The following is a 9,566-nucleotide window of genomic DNA, read 5'->3' as shown; positions in this document are numbered from 1 at the left end:
AGCAGAATCCTCACATCTGTATCTACATCTACATCATACTCCGTAAGCCACCTAATGATGTGTGGCGGAGGGTACTTTCGGTACCGCTATCTGATTCCTCCAACCTTGTTCCACTCGCGAATAGGGCGGGGGAAGAATGATTGCCGGTAAGCCCCTGTATTCGCTCTAATTTCTTAAATTTTCTCCTCGTGGTCAGTACGCGAGATGTATGTGGGGGGAAGTAATATGTTATCCGAATCCTTCTGAAAAGTGCTGTCCTGAAATTTCAATAGTAAATCCTTCCGTGATGCACAACGCCTCTCTTGTAACGTCTGCCAGTGAAATTCGTTTAGCATCTCCGTAAAGCTCTTTCGCAAGCTAAACGAGCCCGTGACGAAACGCGCCGCTCTTCTTTGGATCTTCCCTATCTCCTCTGTCAGTCCTATTTGGTAGGGATCCCAGATAGATGAACAATACCCAAGAATCGGGCGAACAAGCGCCTTATAAGCCACTTCTTTTGTGGATGAGCTACATTTCCTTAAGAGTCTTCCGATGAATCTGAGTCTGGCATCTGCTTTTCCCACTATCTATTTTATAGGGTCATTCCACTTTAAGGTCACTCTGGATAGTTACGCCTAGATATTTTACGGCAGACCCTGTCTCCAGCTGTTTGTTATCAATAGTGTAGCTGTACAGTAGTGCATTTCTTTTCCCATGTATGCGCAATATGTTAAATTTGTTTACGTTCAGGGTCAACTGTCAGCTCGTACCATTAATCAATTCTCTGCAAGTCGTTCCGCAAATTCTTACTATTTTCTGCGTTGCTACTTTGGCATAGATAACTGTACCATCTGCGAGCAGCCTTAAAGAGCATCTGACGCTTTCTACTAGATCATTTATATATATTGTAAACAGCAACGGTCCTATCACACTTCTCCGTGGTATTCCGGATATTACCTTTACACCTGTTGATTTAGTTCCGTTAAGAGCGATGTGTTAAGTTCTATCTGCAAGAAAGTCTTGAATCCAATCGCAGGTCTGCTCCGATACTCCGTAAGCCCAATTTTTTTTCATTAAACGGCAAAGCGGGACGGTGTCAAATGCCTTACTGAAATCAAGGAGCACGGCATCAATCTGAGTGCCGTTGTCCACTGCGCTGTGGATCTCATGGAGGAAACAGCGAGCTGGGTTTCGCAGGACCTCTGTTTGTGGAATCCATGTTGATTTTTATAGAGGAGATGTTCATTTTCCAAAAACGTCACAATTCTTCAGCATAAAACATGTTTCATAATTCTACAACAAATTGACGTCAACGATATAGGTCTATCATTTTGTGGATCTGTCTTACGGTCTTTCTCAAAAATGAGAATGAACTGCGCTTTTTTCCAGTCGTTAAGTACCTTTCGTTGCTCAAGCGATCTGCGATAAATTACTGCTAGAAGGGGAGCAAGTTCTTTCGCATAATCTTCATAGGTATCTCATCTGGTCCTGAAGCCTTTCCGCTACTAGACGATTGTAGCTGCGTTTCAATTTCGCGATCTGTTATCTCAGTATCTGCCATTTCGTTGTTCGTACGACGATTGAAAGGAGCGACAGTGTTACGATCTTCTGCAGTGAAAAAATTTTGGACGACCGAATTCAGCATTTCGAGCTTGTCTCTGTCATCTTCCGTTTCGGTGCCGGGGTGGTCGCTGAGAGAATGAATAGATGGTTTGACCCACTTGTTCAATTCTACTGGTGGACATCAGTTTAATTATTACCCTGCAGATAAAGGTGACGAAGTCAGCCCTAAGTAACATTTAAAATATTTGGCAAGTAGAGGCCTTAGTTTTATATTTGTAATGAATGTGTGCTCAGTTGTGTTCGATAACTGTGTACCGAACGGGATTGGCAATTGATCACAGATTAAAACGGTGCCTCCTCGCAGCCATTATACAATGAAGAGTGATGCTACTAAGAAAATCATCGTCTGCTATTGTAGCACTTCCACTAAGCATGTACACTATCGGCCATTAAAATTGCTACACCAAGAAGAAATGCAGATGATAAACGGGAATTCATTGGACAAATATATTATACTAGAACTGACATGTGATTACATTTTCACGCAACTTGGGTGCATAGATCCTGAGAAATCAGTACCCAGAACAACCACCTCTGGCCGTAATAACGGCCTTGATACGCCTGGGTATTGAGTCAAACAGAGCTTGGATGGCGTGTACAGGTACAGCTGCCCATGCAGCTTCAACACGATACCACAGTTCATCAAGAGTAGTGACTGGCGTATTGTGACGAGCCAGTTGCTCGGTCCCCATTGGCCAGACGTTTTCAATTGGTGAGAGATTTGGAGAATGTGCTGGCCAGGGCAGCAGTCGAACATTTTCTGTATCCAGAAAGGCCCCTACAGGACCTGCAACATGCGGTCGTGCATTATCCTGCTGAAATGTAGGGTTTCGCAGGGATCGATTGAAGGGTAGAGCCACGGATCGTAACACATCTGAAATGTAACGTCCACTGTTCAAAGTGCCGTCAATGCGAACAATAGGTGACCGAGACGTGCAACCAATGGCACCCCATGCCATCACGCCGGGTGATACGCCAGTATGGCGATGACGAATACACGCTTCCAATGTGCGTTCAGCGCGATGTCGCCATACACGGATGCGACCATCGTGATGCTGTAAACAGAACCTGGATTCATCCGAAAAAATGACGTTTTGCCATTCGTGCACCCAAATTCGTTGTTGAGTACACCATCGCAGGCGCTCCTGTCTGTGATGCTGCGTCAAGGGTAACCGCAGCCACGAGCTGATAGTCCATGCTGCTGGAAACGTCGTCGAACTGTTCGTGCAGATGGTTGTTGTCTTGCAGACGTCCCCATCTGTTGATTCAGGGATCGAGACGTGGCTGCACGATCCGTTACAGCCATGCGGATAAGATGCCTGTCATCTCGACTGCTAGTGATACGAGGCCGTTGGGATCCAGCACGGCGTTCCGTATTACCCTCTAGAACCCACCGATTCCATGTTCTGCTAACAGTCATTGGATCTCGACCAACGCGAGCAGCAATGCCGCGATACGATAAACCGCAATCGCGATAGGCTACAATCCGACCTTTATCAAAGTCGGAAACGTTATGGTACGCATTTCTCCTCCTTACACGGTGCATCACAACAACGTTTCACCAGGCAAGGTCGGTCAACTGCTGTTAGTGTATGAGAAATCGATTGGAAACTTTCCTCTGTCAGCACGTTGTCGGTGTCGCCACTGGCGCCAACCTTGTGTGAATGCTCTGAAAAGCTAATCATTTTCATATCACAGCATCTTCTTCCTGTCAGCTAAATTTCGAGTTTGTAGCACGTCATCTTCGTGGTGTAGCAATTTTAATGGCCAGTAGTGTATGAGAACGTAGGTCATCTTTAATTGATGGAGCAATACAGCAAAATGAAAACTAGAGGGTCAAGGTGCCAACAAATGTAACGGCATTGCTGGCTAGAGCACCTCGAAGGACACGTTCAGCCACCTAGGCGGAAAAATTTTTCCATTTTTCGCGCACAGTGGCACTTTTTCTTCGCGAATTGTGAGAACTGTGTGTTTCAGTGATTCTGATTGGTGCAGGTGACTGTAGTGGGTGTAGGTAGGTTGATGTCCTGGTTGTGTCGGGTGACGATGAGAGAAAGGGGCGGGGGGGGGGGGGGGGGGGTTAAACTCGACACCGGGGCATAGCCTACTCCTCTCCAGTATCACCAAGGCGACTACGGAGGTAAATATCCCCATCCGACGGACGGACCACCATCAACAGTATCACATCCGCTCGTTTCATGAGACACTGAGGAGTGGTTGGGTATCTAAACCAGAACATTGGCACAAAGACTGGTGAACAGGGATTTTACGCCACCACTCCTCCCAATGGCAAAGTGAAAACAGCCAACAGGACGTGATGTTTCCAAGCGGTTACCCATAGAAGTACTGGCCACACCCGACATTGCTTAACTTCGGTGATCTGACGAGAACCAGTGCAGTCAACGAGGCATGACCGGTGGTGTTTTTTCGGTGGGAAAGTACTGTAGTGGGAAACATTAATGACCGAATCAAATTACTCTAGTGCATGTGTGACAGTGCTACAAAAGCTGAATTGGACACAAAATACGCATTGCATATGTCAGTTCTCGCTTCAGGAGCACCCATATGAAGGCCGCTATATCAAAATCCAGAAGCCAAACTACCAAGCAAGAAAGTAAGTAATAATAATTTACAAAATGTCCCCGCGGTGCTAAGCCTCGATAAAAGTTTCTCAGTCTAGTCACTAGTCCGTGGAGAGTTATATAGGCGAGGTACAGCACAATTGGTCTTTCCTTCCCACTCGAGACTCCAAAGTTAAGTTATCCCTCCCTGGTTGGTTGGTTTGGGGAAGGAGACCAGACAGCGAGGTCATCGGTCTCATCGGATTAGGGAAGGATGGGGAAGGAAGTCGGCCGTGCCCTTTGAAAGGAACCATCCCGGCATTTGCCTGGAGCGATTTAGGGAAATCACGGAAAACCTAAATCAGGATGGCCGGACGCGGGATTGAACCGTCGTCCTCCCGAATGCGAGTCCAGGGTCTAACCACTGCGCCACCTCGCTCGGTTATCCCTCCCTGGATCGTCTTAGTGAACAGACACTTTTAACTCCTCACGACCTGTTCCGTGCAGTTTTCTCGCTGATGTAGTTCTCTAGCGCTACTGGATTCTTTCGGAGATCGAAAAGGCTGTAAGTAAAAGTGTGGGTAGCTAATTTCCTTCAAATAAACATCGGGCTGCAGTTACGATGTATATATTCACAAGCACAGTATAACAGTTAACAATCACAACTATAGACACAAATGATTTTAAAATTATGTACAATTGAGAGCATGGCTTGCACAGAGAAACGGTCTGGATTGCGTTCTAATACTGACTGATGAACTTGGTGCGCAACAGAAACCTTCAGTACACTTCGTATAATTCCCGAGCTATTTGTACGTGGTCAGTAGAATAATTATTGTCATTTGTTTCATAGTATAAATTTTCTGCACATTGGCACTGTGGTACCAAAGCTTTAATGAAACTTGGGCTCCCCCTAGTATTTAAAGGATCAATATGGGTTTTAATAATTGGTATTTAATAACAAAAATTTCTTAACTTCTTATCAGAACGTTGGTCGGCCCCTCGGGTTCAGAAACTTCGAGCAGGATTCCATCTCCCAGGATACCCATAGGCGCCACACCACAGATCTACTTAGGTGCCACATGGCGAGTCTATTATCGCTGAGTGTGCTATGATCGTGGAAACCGCACTTAACTCGTCGCTATAGCATTATACACTGCTGCTCAAGAAAACGAGTTATACTGGTAATTGCAGCGTCCAAACACAATGCCAAAATTAGGAAACAAAATTTGTTGCAAATGAGAGGAACGTCACAAATTAATAATTTTGCTATAGGATTTCACGGCCTGCTGATATCTCCTACGGGATGGAAATAAAGATGTGGTAGTACTTTGTATCTGTGGCCACGTCCAAAGGTCTAAAAACCGTGACTGCATTTGAAGAACAGTAATAGCTGGTAAAATTGTTGTTTGATTGATACACTAGCGGTTTCGCTGCCTAAAGCCGCATCATCCGTTGCAGCCTACAAGGTGAAGAGAAATATACAATGTCTCAACTTTGTGGGACGTTAAAATTAACAAAGGTAATATCTAAAATATACTCGCAATGCTAAAAGCTCTTCGATGCATCCATCGCTTCTAATCAAGCTACAGTATTCAGTGAATATTATTTACGTTAAATTGACGAACGAAGGATGACAAAGATGTCATACGTTAACTTCTTTAGCATTGCTGGTGGGTGGATCATTTCGTTATAGACCCTTGTTTTAAGATTTATTTCCATCTAAAAGAAGAAAAATGTTTTCTATTTTCCCCACCCAACGCACCCACAAGCAGTTTTAACGAAGTTAATGGTTCACGTCATTGTAACCCTTCGCTCGCCAATGAAATGTAGATAATATTCACTGAGTAATATATCTTGACTAGGACCGATGGGTGCACCTACGACCTTTCAACATTATCAGTATATTTTAGATACTACAATTACTAATTTTAATAACCCAAAAAGTTGAGAGATTGTTCAAATGGCTCTGAGCACTATGCGACTTAACTTCTGAGTCATCAGTCGCCTAGAACTTAGAACTAATTAAACCTAACTACCTACGGACATCACACACATCCATGCCCGAGGCAGGATTCGAACCTGCGATCGTAGCGGTCGCTCGGTTCCAGACTGTAGCGCCTAGAACCGCACGGCCACTCCGGCCGGCTGAGAGATTGTACATTGCTCTTTACCATGTAGGTTGAACCTGACTGTGTGGCTTTAGGCCGCGAAACCTGTTGTGTGTCAATAAAAAAACTGTCAGCGGATTTCTTGTTAACGTCATGCCCTTCAACATATGCGGATGCTCAGAATATAAAAATCACTTTGTCATAATAGGTTAAATAGATGGAAGTTCGTATCTTCTCACAAAACATTCCGTTTAGGAGATCAGAACTTTTAAAATAGAATTAAGACTCTTAAATTATTTTCTCTGAGATCATACATAATATTAGCATTGCGTGTGTTAAAAAATAGCTGTTGGGAGGAAGAAGTAATGATATCATTTGAGAGCTTAGTTTTTCCGGCTTGAAAAAAAGCTCGATAAAATTGTTAAGACAAAGTAAATAAGAAAGGAGTACGCACTTCAACAGAATCAATGCCAACAGCGTGGAGGACACTGCGCAGCATGCGCCTGTAATTGCATTCGCTACGTTTTAATGAGGCTGCCGGCAGTGTGCCGAGTGGGGATGGGGCAGGCGCTGCGTGTGACGTGGATCAAGCTGGAAACTACAGCTGGCTTATGTAAGAGTAAATCCACTTGCACTGTGTATTACATATCCAAAGCCATGTGCCGTTGCCTAGGTGTAACGTCATTCATATCAAATGAAGACAGTAAAAAATACAAAAGTACGTAATGTGTTGGGTAGTTCAACAGAAAAGCTGCTAAAGATTGTCACGAAACCAATTGCCAGATCAGTGGTTGCCGACCATAACTTGTATTCTTCCAGTGAAAGTTGCCAGATATGTGCTCTTCACTATGTCTCTCCCTACAGCCAAAGGCCATTAGACAGAAGAGACAAGAAAAAAATTTGGTACTTGTACAGTCAAGCGCCTGCGAATCGCTTACTTTTGAAACTCGTGCTTCCAGCTGGCTGTGAGCTGCTTACCAGAACATGTCGCTAGGTTGTCACGCACCTTCTATATGAAATCGTTGTCCTGTATATATGAACCACTGCATTACACATTAAAAATCCGTGTTGTCTGTATGTTACCGCTCGTGCAGTTACAATACACGTTAAACACCACAGCATGTCAGCGATCCACAAACTGACCTTCTCTGGAAATAATGTCATAGTTGACAAGCGTATCAGTAATTACTCATCCAAATCGATAACTTTTTAAAATAAGAACGTGTTGCATAAGAGAGACCAATTAGAGAACTAGTAATAGCTCTGAGCACTATGGGACCTAATTTCTGAGGTCATCAGTCCCCTAGAACTTAGAACTAATTAAACCTAACTTACCTAAGGACATCACACACATCCATGCCCGAGGCAGGTTTCGAACCTGCGAGCGTAGCGGTCGCGTGGTTCCAGACTGTAGCGCCTAGAACCGCTCGGCCACCCCGGCCGGCAGAGAGGTACTTATTTGTGAGACACCTGATGGGCTTCTTTCAGCTATTGTAATGTCCACGAGCTGGGAATAATAAAGTGACCTTACATGTACCTGTGGCCCAGTTGATCTATTTCACATTGTTAGTTTCTAGAAAAATGGCTCTGAGCACTATGGGACTTAACATCTGAGGTCATCAGTCCCCTAGAACTTAGAACTATTTAAACATAACTAACCTAAGGGCATCACACACATTCATGCTCGAGGCAGGTTTCGAACCTGGGACCGTAGCAGTCGCGCGGTTCCGGACTGAAGCGCCTAGAACCGCTCGGCCACAGTGGCCGGCTAGTTTCTAGAACATGAATTATTCTGGCTGCTTCCGGAGCTCACCGACAGATTCTGAGGAACGACAGACCACACAAAGAGGAGCATTATAAGCTCATCAGAGAAAAATTAGTTACCCACTTAAAAGACCACACTGGTCACTTTGGAACGCTATAGATCAAGGGCGGCGGAGAATTCGTCTCACAAGCAATGCCCTGCCTCATGTGCCATATCGCTCAGACTAGCTGCACACTTCCCCTACCACAACGGAATGCTGTCTGAGTGGGAGGAGGGGGATACTTAAGAAGCGCCATATTTATCAACAACATAAATCACAAACAAAACATACCTTCAATATTGTTTAATTATTTTTGAAGTGCTGAAGACATAATATAACTTTTGATCTGGTACAAGCTGTCAGATACATGGACAGATGCATACAATATTACAGATTTTCGCACTCGAGTTGCAACGTAATCGTAGGTCTTTCATACGCAAATGTCGCTCAAAATATTGTAAAACTTTTGTAACCTCGTTACGCAGACGTGGAAACTCTGCCTGAGGAATACAGTGTGGATGCCCTGGACAGTTTTAACGTAAAAGATTTTGTCTTTAAATGGGAATTACTTTACAGGTCAACCAGTTACATCTGCACTTGCGCAGCGGCGCTTTTAACTGGAACGGTAAGTGGCCTCGAAATGACTTTAAAACAGATGTAAGAACGTTTAGAAAATTATGACTCTTAAAATGCGAGGTGTGCAATCCAATTCGGATGTTATAATTTTCGTTCCTATACTCCTTCATGTATTCATCAATAACAGGTTTTAAATCCAAAAATTGCCCCAGGTAGACCCCTTAACCGTACCAGGTTACTTTTTATTATAATGTATAAATATAAAGTCTCCATACTCTTCATTCAATTCCACTGAAAACTGTTGCAACTGAAATTGGAATAATGTGTACAATTTCAGAAATTTGACTGTTTGTGTCACTAATTTCTTCACGTTCTCCGTGCCTGCAAATTAACGTAAAGTGTACTGAACAATGAATCCTTTTATTGTCAAGTAAATCTTATAATTCCTTCTGCTTCGTGCTGTAACGTCGTTTCATACCAAATTTCCAGTATCGATTGTGCGGCTGCATAATAGATATTGAGACTTCCCATCCCTCTCTTCTGTCATTCCCATTTAGCTTTAAAGCCTTGGGATGATAGATCGCTAGACTGATGCTTTTTGTGCAAACAGTCACTGGTCCTGAGAACGTCCTTCATGACATGAGCAAATAGTGGAGGGTAAACAGCGCTCTCACTAAAGAGAGTTGGTCCGCTAGAAAAATGCGACAACATGGTACTAAATGAAATGTCGCGCGGTACCGGCTACTTCCGAGAAAACCCGAACAGAGGTCGAGCCTCGCCCATACGCAGCTTCATAAGCCCTCTGGCACTCCATGGCTGATTAGACTGTAGGCGCCTTACGCAGAGATAAATGTCGTTTTGCCTCACACAGGTCGGTGTAGGTCAGATATCGATAGTCGAACCCCATGACC

At 44.1% G+C, this 9,566-nt stretch overlaps 1 pseudogene; it reads right to left on the bottom strand.

The window, feature by feature from the left end:
- Positions 1–3,904: 3,904 nt before the first annotated feature.
- Positions 3,905–4,023, bottom strand: LOC124561070 (annotated as a pseudogene).
- Positions 4,024–9,566: the final 5,543 nt, after the last annotated feature.

This window comes from Schistocerca americana, chromosome 1 (genome assembly GCF_021461395.2).
Source record: "Schistocerca americana isolate TAMUIC-IGC-003095 chromosome 1, iqSchAmer2.1, whole genome shotgun sequence".
In the NCBI taxonomy this organism is placed as follows: domain Eukaryota; kingdom Metazoa; phylum Arthropoda; class Insecta; order Orthoptera; family Acrididae; genus Schistocerca; species Schistocerca americana.
Note: the sequence above shows the minus strand (reverse complement) of the source record. Positions and strands in the feature narration are given on the sequence as shown.